At 38.5% G+C, this 21642-nt stretch overlaps 1 protein-coding gene across 1 annotated transcript in view; it reads left to right on the top strand.

Moving 5' to 3' along the window:
• LOC134755000 (fizzy-related protein homolog) overlaps positions 1-21642 on the top strand; it is a 100685-nt gene that overhangs the window by 70856 nt on the left and 8187 nt on the right. The window lies entirely within an intron of this gene.

Here is a 21642-nt window from a genome sequence, read left to right as displayed (position 1 = left end):
TGCTCAGGTTCAATGGTCTCCCACCTTTTTTCCTTCAGCGTCAGGACTTGTTCGTGATTAAAATTTTCAACGCACGATACACCGTGACGTATTTTTGCAACGGTGCAAAAAAATGCGGCCCAAATCGACTTTAGATGCAAATTTACTAAACGCGCAGCGATAGAAAAAAAATATGTAGAAATGCCTTTACGATTCCGATTACTGCACGCCATGTAAGTTGATTCAATTAAAAAAATAACATGAGCATAATATTGTAAATTCTCTTACCACTTTATAAACGTGTGTGACTCGTCCCGCGATCTGCCATTTTATAAAATACTTAAAATATTACAAGTCAGTGCCATTAGACAAATTGCACGAAACAAAAACATTAATATCAATTAGCCAACATATGAATTGAGATAGCTGGAAGCGAATTTAAAAGGCCGGCCACATTTGCAGAGTAATACTTTAAAATGGGTGCTGATAAAAAACCTCCGATACACCAGATAGTATTTGCTCATCAAATTGTTATTGTGGATGTTTTTTCGCAGACACTGGGCTCGGTCTAGACTTGGGTCATTGGCAGGGGATGATTTGTAATTTTTGCCAGCCTGTCTTAGAATGCATTTTTTCCTTTCTTTTTTATCAGTGCATGGGTTCTTTGTAGTGCTTTTTCAACGGAGGCGGTTGTTCTACAATCTAGATCTCATGTCTTAGATTGTCCCCCGATCCACGCTCAGTCACGCTTTCGGATCATTGTGTGGGTGCTCTGGTAATTTCGAAGACATCTGATTGCTATTTCTCATTAATTATAAACTAAAATATTTTTTACCATAGTCTCTTTATCGTGCATCTCCTGTTTGTTACTACAGCTCACAGATCACTTTTATATTAGACACAGCAAGTAGATGACTCGCGTATACCACACATTTTCTGTAGGTAAAACCACACAGCTATAGTCTAAAAACTCCTAAGTATGATCCGAAATTAACTCGAATATCTTCGTTTAACTAAGACTATTATTTGAATGTATTGTTCTATGGCAAAACGTTTTTATAATTAAAATAAAAGACTCGGACCAAATAAACATAGGCACTTATACTTAATAACGACCTCAAGTAGTGGCCCATAGTTGTAGTACATAGTACAGGACTATAGTTGGATGGTTTTAATTTAGTATGGGAGCGTAACCGTTCATATCAGTTGCGTTCACATTGAGGATCCGGGCTCATGTAAAATTCAAATATCAGATATATAGATTATCGTAGGATTATATCAATATTATAGGAACATTCTTACACAAAATTCCGGTAAGCTCAAGTAGGCGTGTGTTATGTTGTGGGGTACCCAGACAACTATTTTGTATGGTGTTATATGCTACTGGATGCCGCGCCTCGCGTATTTTACTAGCAAAAGAGCATCATGTGGGAATAATCGCGCAGTTTTCGTGCTTCTATGCGTAATCTGTCATTTGTAGTCTATGCTATGTTTTTTTTATATAACCGCTCCTATCCGTCGTATACGAGTCATGTAATCAAGCGGACCAGTGTACCTGAATACTGGAGATCCTTAACAGACCAGAGAACGTACCAATATTTTCTTATGTGGGCTTTCTACTCGCTAAGTGATGTGAACAGCGCTGTAATAATAAGTATAACTAGCATAGCAGCAGCAACCTGTCTAATCTCCTGATCTAACGACATATCGAATCTGAAATCGGACAAAGCCAACAGTCAAAACCTAGTATGCTAATAATGACGTCTCGAATTGTTATCTGATATGTACCAGTTTTAAATTACGAACGCAATGACGGGTGACAACAACACATTTTATAAGAATAATCGATGTGTGACTCTTATTACCACACTTCAATTGCCAACTTAAAATAATACCCTATGGTCTTTTGATAGAGTCCAATATCGAATGCAAGTAGATTTAAAAGGTATTCCGATTGTAAAACGATCGATGTACAAATTATAAACGCATACTAAAATCGCTCGGTTTAACAAAAACAATGAAAAAGCGTGCAGTTTCTTATTAAACCGTGAATATTGCCTATCGGCTAACACTAAGTAATTGTTACGCGTAGTTAAATGTTGTATAGCTAAAATACGAATGTAGTGTAAAGCCTTATTTAATTGACGCTTAAATACTACATGGGAGTGTCTACTTTCTCACGCAAAAGACTTACAAACTATATTTCAATCAGATGTAGATCGACTTGACACTCGATTGTAACACCTAATGCATTAGGATTTTATTCCACTCAGATATTATTTTCGAAACTATGTTGATTCAAGTTTTATTTATCGGAAACAAAAGTAAAATGTTTTTATGAAACATATGTGATTTAAATGCACCTATGGAAAAGCTAAGGTGGCGGAAATGAGAGAAGACGTGCAGAAATCAACCAATAGGATTGGTTGTAATCCAGCAGAGCGGAGAAGAGGTGTGCTATTGGTTGATTCCCGCACTTGTGTCAACTCCACCTCAGTGAAAAGGCAGCCTTAAGAAAGCATATCATAGTCCACTAAACGCACAAGAAGCCTAGAAAAAGGTAATCAAAAACAGATAGCGGCAGCCATTCTACAGGTTCTCCTTACGATCACGGAACTCCACAAAATATGATTCCGTCATGACACAACAACGATACGCCGGTTAGTCACTGCGGGGCGGTCTGAGTCTAGGTTCGCTCGTTTGGTCCCATTGTTCACCCATAAAAAATGCCAGGAATTCATTGTGCTATCGTTGCCACGGCCAATCACTTGATTGGCTTTTACAATTGTAAAAAGGATGTCTAGGATTTGTATTCATGTTTAAGTCTGCAGGACAATGACGTTCGGGCGTCGTGTGGCTAGTTAGATAAGCCATGGTTGTTATATGTAGTTAGTTGAGTTCGTATGTAAAAACTACTATACCTACAGATGTTTAGAGCATTTCGGAATCTTATATCTAGCATCTGTCTAATTTTCCTATTTTCTCTTAAAATTAGATTTTAATTTTTCTCTGCTTTTTCCGAGGTTCCAGGACGTGTACATGCTACAATAATTATGTTTGTACGTACTATCGAATAACTTGATTCCTGACCCACTGTGGAATCATTTCAAATAAACTACGTCAATGGCATTACATTTATTTAAATATTAAAATGATTATGATACTTACTGTGAAAACGTTCTATGGTGGGTCACAAATCAGTTTATTCGATTGTACATTCAGGGTTGCGGCTTATGCGTCTTTACCCAAACTCTTTTAAGTTAAAGTACTACTTAAAACGTATTGGTTTTGGAAGTTTAGTTTGAACATTATATTTCTCTGTAATATCAGCTATGGAAGCCAATCTAAACTTATCAAGGCCTGATATGGTCTTCGCTGTTTTTTTTTAAAGTATTGCTAATTGTGTCCCATCGGAAAAAAATGTTTGAACGCGTAACGGAAATTTAATCACGTTCCGTCCTACAACGATTGTGTTTCAAGTGCTATCGAAACACTTGACAGGTGGTTTAGATGCTGTACAGTCGGCTCCAAAAACCGAACACATTTATTCAATAAGTTTGTCTTACGTTTGGCTTAGTAACTTCTTACTACCAGTGGCATATAACTGAATTTTTTAGGCGCGTTGGGCTTGTCGATTGCTCCGAACACCTATTGATGCAAAGTGAGAAAAAGAGAAAATGTGACATGCGTTGGGGTGACATGAGTCGTGACTTTGTGCTATCATATCGGTTTTGTTAGACAGTGGGAATTGTGGATACCTAGCAGCACTACATAAGCCAATTCTATTCTGTAGTGTATTCATAGGTTTGGAGCGCCTGTGTTTCCCATTCTTGTGCACAAGGTTCTAGTTCTCGCCTTAGTAAAAAAAGGTTGTTGTCCTAAGGCACCTCAAACATGCGGAGGATCTTCATAAACTCTAGCTCGGTTTTGACGGTCCATCGCAGAAGGCACATACTCTTTAATACCTATTTAAACTTGTGGTTTTGGTCAACAAAAATAATTAACCAATAGTTCCGTCCCACTGTACCCAGTAACCAAGGACACGTCCAACTTAAACAACCACTAATGATATGTCAAACAGCCGGCTTAATGGTCAAGCCACCGGCCAGGAGTACTAGACCGGCATTTGTTTACTTAAACAACATCTACCGGGGAATTCGCGCGGCCTCGTCTTTTTTCTAAATATTTGCTAAGGCTAAGTATGGGGCCCGATAGGGTTCATGTGTTGCGGTGGGCATGAGTGAGTATGTACAGTTTTGGCGATACAATGACATCGCGATCTGCTGTGAGCGGAGCGAGTCTGTTTCTTGATAAGATTAGCTCAGGATCAGGATGAGTAGCGTACTTGAATAAATGCATATATTATGATCAGCAAACCCCGTTGGTTGGTTGGCAAAAGTATCTACCGTAGGAGTTGTGAAATAGGCCTCAGCTTTTTGTAGGCAGGCTGAAGTGCCCAGGCCGTAGTGGGTGTTTTAGATAATTTTAATTAAGCATTTTTACAAGCAGTTTTCTTCTACAAATTATTTTGTAGTAGATTAGACTGAATCCTCCTTTGTTGAAACAACAGCGCTCTGTACCGCTATTTTTCCATATATAATTAGAAGTGTCTCTGATAATGAGACCCGAGTCATAAAGAAGACATTCGTTAGCCACTGGCCACCGTTATGCGCACAAGGACACTATGCAAAGAAAGTACATTCAGTACAGATAACAAATTGCTTATTTGATAATTTACGATACTTAGTATTTAACGTATTACTTTGTATACATTAGATTGGATTCTCCTTTGTTGAAACAACAGCGCTCTGTACCGCTACTTTACCATACATTTAAAGTGTTTTACAGTTACACAAATTAGATAATAAAATTAAAAGCAACGAACAAATAACAAGTTCGACCGTTCTCATCTCTGGTCTGGCGCTCCACAATACCAGCTCGTTCCCCTTAACTCCATCCAACGTCGGGCAGTTCGTATTGTCGGCAATCCTGAACTTACTGACGGCTTAGAACCTCTTAGTCTTCGGAGAGACGTTGGCTCTCTTTGCATGTTCTACCGTCTGTACAATGGGGAATGTTCCGAAGAACTTTTTGATCTGGTGCCATCGTCTCGTTTCTATCACCGCACCTCCCACCAAAGGAGCAAAGCTCATCCTCACTTCTTAGACACATGGCACACCATGAATAAGCGGGCATCCCGCTCGTTTCTTCCCAGAACGTGCAGAATGTGAATGAGTTGCCTCCTGAGGTATTTCCTTTGTGCTACGACATGGGATTCTTCAAGAAGCGGGTATTTAGGGTTCTCAAGGGTCGGCAATGCTTAAGTGGCTCCTGTGATGTTGCTTACGTCCATGGGCGACGATGACTGCTTCCCATAAGGCGGCTCGTCTGCTCGTTTGCTGACTATCACATAAAATAAAATAAAAGTAAAAAAGATAACAATACAAAATATACTGTCAAGAAACATTTATTTACATACAAGATATATACAGTGGTACTACGTAAACGAAATTGATAACTAGCTTAAATCTAAAATAGGCCCTTGAGGCATTGTACCAAGGATGCTGGCGGCATTTCCCCGCTGTATCGCAATGCTGATACGTTGTGCGAGAAAGCCGCCAGCTCTTCGGTCATATTACTTCTACTATACCCCGTTTTTTAAGATTAGAATTTTTCTAACCTCTAAAATAGTGGTTATTAACTTTTTCTTCCTATGTAGAATCTAATATAGCGGTACATATGTAAACGACACTATAATTCAGTGCATTGTAACATAGATTTAATTTTGGAGAAAAAAGTTACCAATACTTTTGAGGTTATAAAATTTCTAATCTGATTAAAAAATAAACATTTCATAAAAATATAGTTTCTAACAGTTCGATACAGTAAAATGACCACCGAACGCCGTGTGAATAATTTAATATTCTGTCTTGTTGCTGGTCACTGATTGCCACCGAGGCGGGCGTGAAAATCGGCCACAATGGAGAACAGTTAGCTTGACGCGGAAAGCGGGAACTGTTCGAACTGCGCCCATATACACCCACTGTTGTCTTTACTTTGTACTGGTTATACTGTGGACTATAGTAAGGAAAGTAAGGATATCATTATATTGTCTATGATGCCACTTAAATGGTTGGCAGTCCTCAACTGTGCGTTTCTCCAGAAATTTCTTGCATCGCACAGCTAAACTGTGGAATGAACTGTCGCAGTATAGAACTAGAACTGTTCTCCGAACATTCAAGATCACGTGTGTTGTCTTCCTAGTCATCACTCTATTAACAGGATCATTCGCTTCGGTCGCCGCTCGCTAGCATTAGGCGTTAGTGAGCTGTCATCTAATTTTCTCCCGATGTTTTCACATACATTATAAAATTTTTGAATTGCGAAATCTAATTTGAACTGCACAATCGCAACCCAATGACAAATTTTATCTCAATTCCATTATGAGTAAATTCAGTGGGAAAACTCTTCAGATACGTGATTTGATTTCTAATTAAATGCGCGGGGAATCTTACTGCTAGGCTCTTTTCCACATTTTTTAAAGGCAGCTCGTAACATGACAAGCTATTTTTAGCCGATTAAGGCAAAGGATTGTAAGAATGGTTATTTTTAGTACCTAAAGTAAGCTGAAGCTGAAGAAGCTTTAAGTAGCTGAAGCTGAGAAGCTGGTGAAGCTGTGAGATTTTTAGTAATTTTAATGTAATTTATTGTTATATATGAGTGTGTTGTTTGTTATAATTTTATGTAAATTATGTTCCAAGTTGGTCGTAATAATAATGATTTAATTTAAACTAATTTATAGGTATAGGTAAGGTATACGACGACGAGTTAGTTTTCGTACGGAACTTCCTTCTTGAAAATGGTTAAATTAAAGATTATTAGCGTTATTCATAAACGCGTTAATAGCCTGAATTAGCTATGAATCGTTTGTCTTTATCTGTCATTTTGACTTGTGTATTTGTAAGACAGAGATAAAACATAATTTAACTAAATCAGGCCCGTAAAGTTTTATGAATAAGGGGGTTAGGCTTTATCATCCGGGCAAGAGAAACTTATCGTCTGACACCATATTCGTCAAAATCGACCCTTCCCTTCCCGTAGTCTCGTAAAAAAGTTACCTGTAAGTAAAACCAAAGATAAATATAACTCTGTAATAGATGGATACAGTCTAAGGAAAAAAACGTGCCTCGAAAATCACGAAAATTTGATTCTCAATCAGATGGCGCCACCAGCTTTGGCCTACTCTCGTATAGAGGGCGTTGACGGTTTCGTTTGTTGTTTATAATTTTAACGCATATCAGTGAAAGAACATGGGTCGAAATCATATAAAAATAAAAAATGCATATAAAAATATAATTTATCCATATTTAAATACATTTTAACGTATTTTTATAAATCTTCATTTTTAGTTTTAAAGTATGTCAATAGATGGCAGTGAATTTACTGTGGTTACAAAATTTACTATGACAGTACCGCTCTATCTTATTATATCCTCTTTGGTAAAAGTGGTCGTTACCAATACCAGTGTTTTACAAACAAACTGTAATGTCATGTCAAGAACCGACATTAAAACAAGTCAAAATGAGCTCCTGGTGAATTCACACATCGGTCTGGCTGACATATCAGATGTTTATCTTCGGCGTTTGACTTAGTATTACAAACTTATCCATGTCGTTGGCTACGTCAACAGGTCTTAGCTCTGAATAGCGTTTAACCAAAAGGACATATACTCCATTTACTCGATAAACAAGTTTCAACATTAAACACTTGTATATAAGGTATATAGTTGAACAAAAGTGCAAAACAGGACCGAATAATAAACTGTATACTCATTTGTTTGTGTAGGTTCGACTATAGATAAATTTGTACTGGTCTAAGTGCCACCGAACTCTTTAACGATGACAAACAGTTGGTGCAACCGATCCTTAGTATTTTACATAGCATTCCATACCCGACTTCTGTCACTACAAGTTGATCTCTAGATTAGTAACTACAAGTCGTAATCCAAAAGGGCTCTTCACACTCATGCACGAATCACGGCGCGAAGCCGCGAACGTAAATGTGGTGTCGATTTCGAAAATTGTTCACGCCTTCGCGCCTAGTTCCCCGTTTTTTGTCGGTTTATTAGCCCGCGTCAAAGGAGGCGCGAAGCGCGAACTGGCAAGACTCCAATTACACACTATTTTGACTCATATGTGGCAAGATAAATAATAATTATATTATATAAAGCGGCTATATTTTACGGTTTTACAACAAAACAAAATGGAAAAATAGCTAAATCACGTAGATAACTAGCAGTTAAGCTCGATCAGCTGATGCTTTTCCGCCATCTTGGCGAGAACTTAACTGCGAAATCGCCGTGAAGTTTGCGAGTGTGGAGTCATACGTCAACGTCGCGACATGTTCTCTCCGCGAAGTCGCGCCGTGATACACGCACACAGTCTGGAGGGGCCTATAGATCAAGTAAAACTGGATTTTAGATTCGATATGCCCGATAGTAGGAATAACTAGTGTTTGGATAAACAGTTCCGCGAGGCTATATTAGTATGCACAGCCTGAAAACCCAGTCTTAGTGCTATAGCTCATGTATTTTATTGCATACTTCGACGTGACCTGAGTACTTGCGGTTTGAGTCCGAGAGCAGAGCGGGTATTTCCTATGGGTTGTCAGTTTTCTTGAAAAAAAAAAAAAACTATGTTTCTAACTCATTTTTCTTTCGTTTATGATATCTATTTCAGCTAATAATACCTAGTTTACGAATGTGTGCACACTTACATAAGAGACAATGTTTGTATTGTATTTTAGTCTGGCAAATCAATTTATCAGTAGAAAAAAGGCTGGAAATTCAATATTTGTACGGGAAATTTGTATCTTTTGCACCTTCTTTTTTCATTTGACAAAATAGGATTGCCAGACTATATATAGTTATGCACACGTAGATATTAGTGATATATATAGGCTAACATAGCAAAAATTGTGACTTTTTGAATTATGAGTTGGGTCCATCATGAAAGTAAAATAAACTCAATTAGTATACAAACAAAAATATATCTATATACTTTGTCATAAAAGAATCGCTTATGAATTATTTTGCTTACGGACCGGCCACAACGCAACGTAACCGCTGCCGTTAAACATACAACTATTGATACCTATGAAATAAAACTATGAAAACGGATTATATCGCGTATATTGAATTTATAATACATCCCGACGTTTCGAACCCTTTACAGCGTTCGTGGTCAACGGGTGACCCGGGTGACGGGTGGGGTGGGGCGGGATGTATTATAAATTCAATATACGCGATATAATCCGTTTTCATAGTTTTATTTCATGAGTAACTATCGCGGTAACCGAAGACAATATTATTGATACCTAATTACATGTGGACCATAGTTATAGCACTGGACGGTTTTACGTCAAGTTCAGTCGTCTCTCGCACTATTAGGTCACAGTATTTCTTTATGGCACCAATCAATTTGTAGACTCCATGCTATCTAGCTTCTTTTTTATGCGTCTGCCAGGTCAACAAACCAGCACTGATTGCTCATTCATCTTACATCGTTGCTTGAGATTGATTCTCTTTTACCTTTTTTCTGCAATAATGAACGTGCAGTCTCTTTTTTGCTTTGTTAATTGAATTTTTAATAAGCTTATGGCGTTCTGTTTTCCTGGTGGGTAACGCACTTTTTAGATGCGATGTACGCCTGCTGGGCTCAGCTTCTGATTTTTTTATGCCCTCCTATAGGTACATAGAATGCTTCATACATACTCGTATAATCTCTCGTTCTGATCATTCTTATAAACGAGATTACCACCTCAATTGTTAAATAATAATTAGTATGAGATTATCTATATTAAATTACAGGCCTCGTCAAAAGTGGGTATTGTTTTTATTATATTTTTTTTATTTGTTTATAGACTGTATGTAAAAGAATGTAAACAAATCACAATCAGGTATTTTATTGGACAAGAAAATTCTTCAAGTCAATTAATTTAACTCGATGTGCTAAAACAAAACTTAAGGGGCCCACTGACTATCAGTCCGCCGGACGATATCGGCCTGTCAGTTGTTCGGAACTGTCAAATTTTTGTTCTAACTGACAGGCCGATATCGTCCGGCGGACTGATAGTCAATGGGCCCCTTTACAGAAGTTTTACTACGATATACATTATTACTTACTAAACGTAACAACGAAGCTGCTGTAACCGTGCTATTTTGTTAATAAGAATATATCGGGATGATTTGATTAATCAATAGTAATTTAGTTTTTTAATAATTCGACCTTAGTAATGAACCTACAACGAGATAGAATATTTAGTCATTTGAGGGTAGATTACACGATTGAATAAAACAGGTTAAAGCCAGAACGATGAAGTAACAGATCCAAGCTGTTTTCTATTTGGTTGGTTAACTGATTATGTTTCAAGTACCCGAAAAATTTTCGGCGAAAATAAAAAAACACGTTGTTTACATTAATTCAACTACCTCAAGATACAGTCTAAGTGTAGAGTATGTTTTTGGCCAAAAATGTTATAATACATATAAGGATATTTTTGGCCTGCCTATGGTATCTCTAACATTAAAAGCTTTCTTAATACACTGTTCAAAATGAATCCATTCTACTAATACCTAATTCACTTAGTTCAGTCATAACGTCTATTATTTCACATTTACCACATTCATAATAGATAGCTTGGCTGAGAAAGCCGCAGCTTCCAATTGCTTGCTTCCTCTATCACAATTGACCTATTCAAGAATTTCAAGATAGAAAAAAGTACAATAGACGCCACTATTGAAATACCTACATTAGAATTAGCCCTACAGTCCTGTTCTGCGCTTTCTTAAATATCATATGCGCATTGAAAAAGTATTACTTATAAGCTGTTTTGGTTTTGTTCACCAAAGTTTGTACTCAAGTCATCTGTGCATGTGGTTCAATTTGTAATGAATTTATTAATTAGTCATAGAGCACAATGGAAATGAATTTTAAGGGAACATCTTTGTCATAAGAAGTGTAATTGGTACTGCGATGCATTTCTTAATTTTGACCTCCATTTGTTTTATCATTCGTACATACAGACAGCAAAATATTCTTACTTAAAAGCATAAATATTACTTTGACAGAGCATGATAAATCATGATGGCTTTAATGGTTTTTTCACTGTCTTACTCCCTGTTTGAGTATTTATTTTAAATTTTCAAAACTATGTGAACCTTGATAATAAAAGTAGCAATTATTACTACTACTTCTGAGGAAGATTTACTGTACCCAGTCTCTTCCGTGACCGATGTTTGAATTAAATCTACATCTCTCATCTTGCCTACTTAATAACGTTTGCTGTTGCGTAAAAAATATAATTCGCGTAATCAAAATGGCATTAGTAAAGCTAAATTGTTAGACGGGCGTTTCTGTTGAGTTAATCTCATTGGTAAAAAACGTATGTGTTCTTTAACCACTTGAAATTGTTTGGCCTCTGACCCGTGTCGAGCTGTTGACAAGTTATATTAAAAGATGGCTGCCGTCAAGACTTGATTAGTAATCAGTAATTGTAAGATTATATAGATATTCATCCGTCCGTCGACCGTACTAAAAGATTCCGATGACTGTTTGGCTATCTAATTTTATAATTCGTTTACACTCTGCCCTGGTAGACACCTCATGCCCCTGCTTATATCGCTGCCCTAGGTTGCCGTCAGATGCGGTTATTTGGGCGTCAGTCAAAGAAAAGGCAGTCTAAGTTACACAATTGTAAACATGTGTGCCGTCCATCATGTCGCAGCAAAATTTCGGGCGGCTTATCGGCAGAATCAGTAGTATAAGTACTGTTAGCCACTAACAGGGTAATTTCTGTGATCAGTTGTTGACCGTCCAAATGTTATAAGTACAGGAAATAAGGGCTTAAAACGAACATTAAATTAGAAAAGAAAATTATAGAGTTAAAAGAAACGCCCAGATATTCGTTCACATTGTCTTCAACGGCCGGCACTATTTCACATCCGGCATATTTATTTAGTCATGCACTGATTTAATATCTCGCCTAATGATGGGCCTAGTATTGCATGCTCATCACAGTCATCACCAATTACCAGCTCTGTGTACAGTATAAAGTTAGCAGCGGTAGCTACACGGGCAGTGTTTAAAACAATCTGTACCCTATAAGCGTCCACCAGACAAAGCTTACAGAGAGATTTGTGGGATGGGTACTTGGGTGGATACTAGAAGGATACTCAACTCAAACACTTTAAACTTTACTATTCGAGGATGTTGATACTTGTGCCATGGATCTATGAAAGTTCTTAAGAAATTGATTTTTCTGCCGGACAAGATAAAAAAAAATTAACGGCTCGAATACGAGGTCAAACAATTGAAATTTCACGACCATACACCAGATACCTGATATACTCAACCACAGCGCATACCCTCCCGCTACCTTAGTCCCTGAACCCACGGTTTTTAATACCTTTCATGTTGGAACTCTAATTATACCAGATACTCTCAGTTTTGGGAGGATCCAAATGGCTAGAGCAGAAAAGATTTAAAAAAATACATGTTTACTTCATAAACTACATATTACTATTATTTTAAAGTGCCATGAACCAGACGAGACTGACGCGAGACGCTGGCCGTGGTCATTGCCAAGGTTTTATATTTTTACGTGATATATTTTTCGACCGGCACTGCCTATAATAATGAGCAAAACCACTCCGCAAAGTTCGCTGAACCGAGTTGTACCTACTGCTAAAATTATTTCTGCAACCACATTTTATCTCGGAATTTACAAACCTAAACATGTAGAACAACTTAGTATGCAACCAGACGAGTCCTAACACTACTAACACCAAAACTCTTTACCATCGAGTCACTTTATGTTGTTGCACTAAGGCTTATTTAGGTACAATAAATTGCAGTGTGGACGGTATGTCATGCTACATCGTTCATTATCCTCACTTCAGCTGAGCGATACGCCATACCACCACTTCTTAGGGGGCGTCCATTATCGCCCATCTGGGCGCCGAATCACACTAAATCTCACGTGAGGGACAAGGGGCTTGGAGGGTTTAGGGCTAATACGACGTAATTTTTTTCGGGCAAAATGTAAACGCTATCAAATATTAGTCTCTAAGGTATTTTTAATAAAAAACAATAGAGCAAATTCTATTTTGTTTAATAAATCAAGAACGCACTTATACTCAAAATAAAAAAAAATTGAAAACTCACGTGAGATCAGGGGGCCGCGATAAATCTTCTCTTCAAAAAAGGAGTGTATAGGTTTTTAAAGGGTCGGCGACGCGCATGTAATATATCTGGTGTTGCAGGCGTCCATAGGCTACGGTGACTACTTACCATCAGGCGGGCCGTATGCTTGTTTGCCACCGTCTTGGTATAAAAAAACACGACATCTCACCTAGGGGCGAGGGGCGGTCAAAAAATCATCATAAACTCCTCAAGTAATTAATTAATGGACGCCCCCCTTACTTCCACAGAACAAAGTACAATTTCCAACATTAAAAACAGGTTGGACTTTTTATTTATTCCAAAGTCTTAAGGCATTTTTTCGCGTAACTCTGTTGCATCGCTGCAGGCGACTTACGTAACTGAGTGGTAGCTCATTTTTTTCTCAAGGCCACCGAGTCGCTGACATATGGGGGCGTGGACTCACGTTCCAAATGCCTAAAGATTCGAACGCTCTAATAAAACCAGTATAAGCGCGCTCTAAAACTACTCATAGACGTCAAGTAACTGGAGGTCTTTGTTTCAGTGGTTCTTTAGAGCTATTAACTCTGTTAGTTTATGGGAATACGTCGCCTGGTACATATATCGATACTTTAAGTGTTATAGTGTTAATGAGGCGAGATGTTTTAGAGATATTCTTGCATGTATGTACTTTCGATCTTAAGTCTCCGTTAGTCATTCATAAGTTGTGGGTGCTTAGGTTTTTTTAGGCGGTCTAGATGGACTTAGTGATCTCGTTAGGCTACCAATTGACCTGTCGTGCGCTTTGATCGATAATTCCATAGTGGATGTTCCATAGATAATTGTAAGCAGTATTTTGACTTATTGGAACTTAATGTAGCTGTTGTTTTGTGTTATTTAAACATTTCCATGTTGAAACACAGCAACTGTAACGACGTTGGTAACGACGCCCATGTGACACCCCTGGAGTTGCAGAATACCTGTGCTACTTACTATTAAGAAGGAAAAAAGCCTAGTAGGGTGACTGCCATAGTTATTGGCCACTATATAGTAATTGGCCACTCTTAACAATAAGGCTTCAATTGGCTTGTTTCTTCTGATTTGTTAGGAGTGGCCAATTACTATGTAACTTAGAATAAATTTATAAGTGGAAAAATTACTGCCTTGTGTGACACTTGAACTCACAGCCTCTGGATCTATACTCCAGCGCTCTGCCAACTGAGCCACTAAGACCTCATCCATAGTCAGCAAATCTTCCCACTATATGGGTCTTGGTTGAGTCCAAGTCTCACCCAAGGCAGTAATTTTTCCACTTTTAAATATATATTCTAAACTTTATAGCATCGTTCGCAGACGTTTCAGCTTGTTAAAAATTTATTACTATGTAGTGGCCAAAGAGGTTATCATAGGAAAGAGTGGTACTGTCATAGTAAATTTTGTAGCCACAGTAAATTCACTACCATCTATCGACACACGATTAAAACTAAAAATAAAAATATCAAAAAATGTATTTATACATATGTATATGGATAAATGATTTTTCACTGATATGCGTTAAAATTGTTTAATAACAAACGAAACCGTCAACGCCGTCTATTCGAGAGTAGGCCAAAGGAAGTGGCGCCATCGGTTCGAGAAATAAATTTTATCCATCAATTACGAAGTTATATTTTTTATTGGTAGTGGCCAATAACTATAGCAGTCACCCTACCTTGTATAAAAAAACCCATTCGCAGCAGAGCTGTATAAATATTTAAAAAAAACGTGAATTTTAGAGCAAATATGAGTTGAGCACTAAAATTTCTGTTGTTTTAGCGCTAACATATCATTTCCGAGACACGTTAATTCGTACATAGCAATTACATTACAACTTTGCACAACTATATTTTGCACTTACCAGCTTAACCACAATATACTCACCTGTCGCCATTTGTCAACCTTACTACATTATAATAAGGTCCAGTTTTCATCAACCCATGAACGTTAAGTCCATGTTTCAGAGCAGCACGATAAGGTTGCAGACTCGTAGGTATATGCATTTACAGTGTTTATTGCCGTCAGCGACATCGTGTTGACGAATTTTATAGCCATAATTTTCACACCAGCAAATGTACAGTCGGGATGTGAAGTGTTAAATTCATGGATCTACCTAGTTTCAAAACATACCTACGACTTTACTATAGTCTAATTAGAATGAATGTCTAGTCGAACCAAGATAACTCTGAATTTGAAACGACAAAGTGTGGTAAACATGGCGTTATAATGACACTCTCTGACTTTGTTCTATTAAAATCGGTGCAATTGCAATGTTAGCTTAGTTGATATTATTATAAGATATTTTTCGTTTGCTTCCTATCATGAGAAAAAAACGCATGATTTTCGGTATCCTGATCACCTCGCCGTATTCTTCATCATCATCTTCCTCGTGTTGTCCCGGCATTTTGCCACGGCTCATGGGAGCCTGGGGTCCGCTTGGCAACTAATTCCAGGAATTGACGTGGGCACTAGTTTTTACGAAAGCGACTGCCATCTGACCTTCCAACCCAGAGGGGAAACTAGGCCTTATTGGGATTAGTCCGGTTTCCTCACGATGTTTTCCTTCACCGAAAAGCGACCACGCCGTATTCTTATTTGCCACTAACTTTGTATAAACCCTATGTACCCGGTTGTATGTCTCGCCGACAAACGGAGCATTTCCCGCGAATGCTAAAAAGTGCACAATCCCGTCGCGTCAACGTACCTCGTCCGTGAACTCGCGCTATCTAGATAAATAACGTCTTTATAAAGCTAAACGCTGTATGTGAGAGTTTAAATACTTGTAAACTAAACTTCGACTATTCGGTCAGATGGCAGTCGCTTTCTTAAAAACTGCTGCCTACGCCAATTCTTGGGATTAGTTGTCAAGCGGACCCCAGGCTCCCATGAGCCGTGGCAAAATGCCGGGACAACGCGAGGAAGATGTTGATGAGTTAATACTACTGTTCGCTTTTCGGTGAAGGAAAACATCGTGAGGAAATCGGACTAATCCCAATAAGCCATAAGGCCTAGTTTACCCTCTGGGTTGGAAGGTCAGATGGCAGTCGCTCTCTTAAAAACTGGTGCCTACGCCCATTCTTTTACAATTATTCAATTAAAAATTAGCCCTTTCGACTACCGAAAATGTGGTACCTTCATCGTACCTCAAAACAGTCAAAATAATAATATCACAAATAGAGCTTCTTTGCAAAATTATGTGAATTCTGACTAGTGAGTGGCCGGTTATGGTCACTTCGTAGTAATCCTACAATGCTATTTTTTACAATTTTGTCCAAGGTTGCATCGTGAGACCCGCACATGTAAAAAGGTACAACGTCCGTGAACTGGGGCTATCTAGATAAATAACACCTTCATAAAGCTAAACTCGCCACGGTACGTGGGTCGCCTGTGACCATATGTGGTGTCTTAATAATCCCTCTTAGGGTTCCGTTCTTATTATGCTCAACCCCGTGCTACTTTGGGTCCAAGTGCCACTTAAAATCTACAACGTATTCCACTGTTATATTTTAAAAATCCCGCGTGCACAATCCCGAGGATCTGCCACATTACGTCAATCGGGGCTTATAAAGATCTTCGTAAAGGTAAACTCGCCACGGTATATAATATACGTAGGTCGCCTGTGACCATATGTGTTGCTGGTGTCTCAAAAATCCTTATTAGGGTTCCGTTCTTATACTGTCAGTGCTCATAGGTTCAAGTGACTGGATCGGTTTTGATATACTAAACGTTTTTCTTGACCGAGAGCTTGCTTAAAGTTGCTTGAATCTGCTTGATTAGGGATATGTCGGATCTGTCTATTAAGCCATTCTGGAAGTGTGTGTGAAGTGGAAGTGGCCACTACTTCCTTTATATCTGTTCTAATCATCTGCTGCCGGCTTAAATGTTTGCGAATCAACATCGATTAAGTTCGATCAGCGTGAACCATTTTCTATAAGTACCTTTGGTATTTATATCAGTTTCTGGCTTGACCACCTTTTTTTATTATGTTACAAGTATTATAACATAGAATTCGGCGGCGTGGGTGAGAAATATTGGTAGTTACGATACATTGTACAAAAGATGCCCTGTTGCGCTCGGGTCTTAAAAAAAGGGTTAAAGAATTGGGTTGAAACGCCTACGACAAAAGGAAACGTAAGTGTGACAAGTCGACATAAACATGAATGTTCGAGTTAAGTGCGGCCTAATAAATATCACTGATAAAGGAGATTTACACGAAAAACAAGATATTGTACACAGATAAAGAGATTGCCAATATTGGGACGTCACAAAGATTTCTACTATATGGCTTTATCCTTTTGTGCCAGTGATCCTGAGTCACGTGTCAAATGATATAAGCGGCAGCTTGTACAAGAAAAGGTACCCCACTTCCATACCAATTTACAGAACTTTGTATGCAGGGGGGTGCCTTTTCTCTGCAGCTGACTGTACATAGTTATGCTACAAAAATCGACCAGATAATGTCTTTGCAAATAGGGTTAACATTCTGTAGCTAACTAGCTAACCAAATATTCCTTTCTCTACAGTCTTACAACTTCCCGACAGTGTTTTCTTTAGGTGCTTATTTGCTTAAGACTGTCGTAACCTTCCATTGGGTAGCATGTTTGCTAGCCACAGTGGCTTCCTCAGAGAGATGTCGTAACATTAAATACAATAAACCGACGGTGATTGGTCTAAACGTGGTGACCTTAACAAATTCGGGTCTACTCTTACCTTCCCCTTTTATACAAAAATTACCTTTATATCTGGTTTTTGTTCTTGCATCAGCTAATGCCTTGCCGATCCGAAGCACAATTAGGTCTCGATTATCTTATTGTCTATTCAACAATCGGTAGCCTGAACCGCAGGTGCCCCGACCAATCGCCACACATTACTAATTGTCATTCGTAAAAAATCGATGACAAATCGAGCCACGCGTCGACTTTTGTTACAATTTTTTTCAGCTCAGCACAAAAGAATCCGAGGTTTTCGAACCTCTCAAGGACTCGTTACGCTTCAGGGGTCTGCTTGCCTCACGTGGGCCTCGCAAACGGCTCGTAATGTTCCCTTTATTATTACCTGTCGCGACTCTTGTACATACAATGTTAGGATATTTGGGCCAATTTTTTGCGTGTCTAATTTTTCATTCAAATGTGCCCCTGTGCTCCTAATATGGGGTTCAAAAGGGTATTGTATATGTACGGTTAAGAAGATTAAAAGACGCGAAGTCTGTGGGCTTTCAATTCAACATCGTTTTTATGACAAATTAAGGTTAACTGGAAACGATACCTTAAAAAGCTATGTTCGTGGTACGCTTTATATAATTTCTTGCGTTTTATAAGAAAGATTTTTTTTCATACTAGGGGTAAGTAAGTGCAAAAAGTATGCATTTTTTTCTCAGGCGATGCCGCTTGGCACGATTGTTCCTTAGGTCAAAAAAAAGCTGATTTTGCCTGGCAGCCACTAGCTCGTACTGTGCAAACCCCAAAAGAGCTGACCCTTCCCCTTCCCCCACGGTACGACCTCGTGGCTAACGGGCCAAATCAGCTTTGTTTGACCTAAGGAACAATCGTGCCAAGCGGCATCGCGTGAGAAAAAAGTGCATAGCTTCTCCATACATTTCTGCACTTACTTACCTCAGTATCACGTATGTATGATGTAGATAATAAAATTATTAGATCATACATGTGATACTGAGTGGAATAATTTACATGCAGGTAAACAGAGTAATAACTGATATTACTCCCAAGTTGTTTGATATATGTGACGTTTTCAACCAAAAAGTGTCTGTCGTTTTCGATAAGGTTGATTTTAAATTGAAGCTATATGGAAATAGCGCCTTATTGACAACCGACAATAAATACCCTTTTGGTTAAGAATGTCACATATCTATAACTGCAATACGTGTTTAAAAAAAATTATTTATGTTTTACACTATTTTCGCCCTTCTCTGAATGCCTCACTACAAAATTAACAAAATGTAGAAACAACATTGTTATTGAATTAACATTTATTAAGTATCGAGTTTCTATTTGACTTTTTACCAATTTGGCCAGTGGCCACATCGCCCTTATTGAACAGGGTACTTACCATTACTATCAGTTACTATTACGATTTTTTTGCTGCTTTATGACCAGAACTTTTCGCGGTGCGGTGTCAACTCCGTGATGTATCTTACCGCCTATAGAACAAGTCATTTAACCCTTTATTCACCACTTCACACGTGAACCATTGCGTGATCGTGTGTTGTCAGTGTCACGCATTCGTCTTATGTGTTCTCGAATGCTTACGTCGTGTCGTGTCACTTGTGTCGGTCGTTGACAGTTTTTTACGATTCGTTTACAAAAAAATACAAGAATTACACTAAACCCGGAGATTCTACTTTCAGGTTGGATAGTCAAACTAGGGATGTTACGGAGCTCCGGTTCCGTTAAGTCGGAACTTCCGATTGGTATTACACACCATCCTTTTCGGTTCTCCCGTTACTTTTGAATCGGATGTCAAAGCTAAAGGGGCCCCACTGACTATCATTCCGCCGGACGATATCGGACTGTCAGTTAGAACAAAAATTTTACAGTTCCGAACAACTGACAGGCCGATATCGTCCGGCGGACTGATAGTCAGTGGGCCCCTTTAGCGCGGAGGCGGGACAGGAACGGCGTACATCAAACCACAAACAGGTTTATACCCGTCATTCGCTCATCTCCCCGCTTGCCACATGCATTTCATTTTCAATAGATCTACCCTTACCATCTCGTCTACCTCTCACTCAGGATCCGATTCTGGTTCCGATTCCGTTTTGGATTCCGATTCCGTTTCTGGTTCCGATAAACTAAATTTAAAACATCAGTGTCGCTTTCGGTTCCGATAAAACCAGATCCGTTACATTCCTAGTTCAAACAAAGCTTATAAATTTATAAAATGTTTACATTAGCCTATACAGGGTGATTCAGGAGACGTGAGCAGGATTAACACTGCGCATTTAGTAAATTATAAGCAATTGTTTCGTAACAGTATTAGTGAGATTAACGGTCTTTTTTAGCCGCGTTGAAAAAAAAAAGTTATTAATTTATTTACGACATGCATGGTCGATAATAAAGATACAAGCATTACCCGGACAGTTTTCTGTATACGACGAGTACGATTCTAAACTACAAACTACATTACACAGGTTACAGTGATTACGATGCGTATTTTGTATACACATTTTGTTTCAATCTCGTGTCATTTAAGATGTAGTGCAATTAGCACGTTTTTTGTCTCGTTATTTTTTTTTGGAGCAATGCGATTTGTTTTTTGCGCTTTGGGTTCCTTAGTCGCCATTGGGAAACTTTGCAGATTTCTTACTTAAGTTTTCTTATTCTTAGTGTCGATTGTATGTAGACTACCTAGTCGGCTCATAAGTTCTGTCATATACATAGTATCAAATAAAATCAAAAGTTTAAGTTTATTCCGTATAATTTGTACAGCGTTTGAAAGCTTATAAACTAGAGAATCTAAATGTATAAAATTTATTCAAAATGACCGCCATAATTATCTACACAGGCTTGAAGTCTTCGTGGCCAGTCGTCAATGGATTCACGCACCACTTTCATGTCGATATTGGCCACTGCCGTAGCAAGAGATTTTTTCAGCGAGTCTAGATTTGCATGAGGTTTTGAGCACACCTTTTCCTCTAAATACTGCCATATTTTATAGTCTAAAGGATTAAGATCTGGGCTAGAGGAGGGCCAATCTTCATGCCGTATAAAGTCGATTTTATTGGAGGCGAGCCAGGCTTGTGTAGACTTTGCCTTATGGGCTGGAGCAGAGTCCTGCTGGAAAACCCAATGCTGGTTTAGAAACATCGTATGGGATAGTGGTTTCACAATATTAGTCAACACCGTGTCTTGGTACACTTTGGCACTAGTTTTTACTCCTTTCTCACAAAAATGCATACTAGTGACGCCCGCATAAGAAACTCCCAGCCAAACCATCACAGATGAAGGGTGATGACCTCTTTGAATACGGGGAATGCTATTAGACGCTTCTTTACTATTGCGAGCGTACACTATCATTTTGTTTATTACAGTTTTCTTCTATGTCAAAAATTTTCTCGTCCGAAAACAGTATACAACGGTGCTTATTTTTAGCGTACTTCTTCAATAAAGCTTAAGATCTTTTAAGCCTTAAAGCTTTAAGCCGACCATTGAGAAGATGGCCAGTTTTTCGTTTATAAGCACGAAGTCTCAGGTCTTGATTAAGCACTCTTTTCACCGTGTTTTTGCTCAAACCCATCTGGAGGGCCATAACTTTTTGTTTCCTAGCGGGATTTCTGGCAATGCGTGCCCTAATTGCTTGTACAACCGCTAGAGTCCTAGCTGTACGCAGACGACCGCTTCTTTTCTTGTCATTTAAACTAGAGACCTCACTGTATCTTTCTATGGTACGATACACAAATCTTAGAGAGAAT

Source organism: Cydia strobilella, chromosome Z, assembly GCF_947568885.1.
Source record: "Cydia strobilella chromosome Z, ilCydStro3.1, whole genome shotgun sequence".
NCBI classification, from domain to species: Eukaryota; Metazoa; Arthropoda; class Insecta; order Lepidoptera; family Tortricidae; genus Cydia; species Cydia strobilella.
The sequence above is the reverse complement of the archived record's forward strand: the minus strand, read 5'-3'. Positions and strand labels throughout refer to the sequence as shown.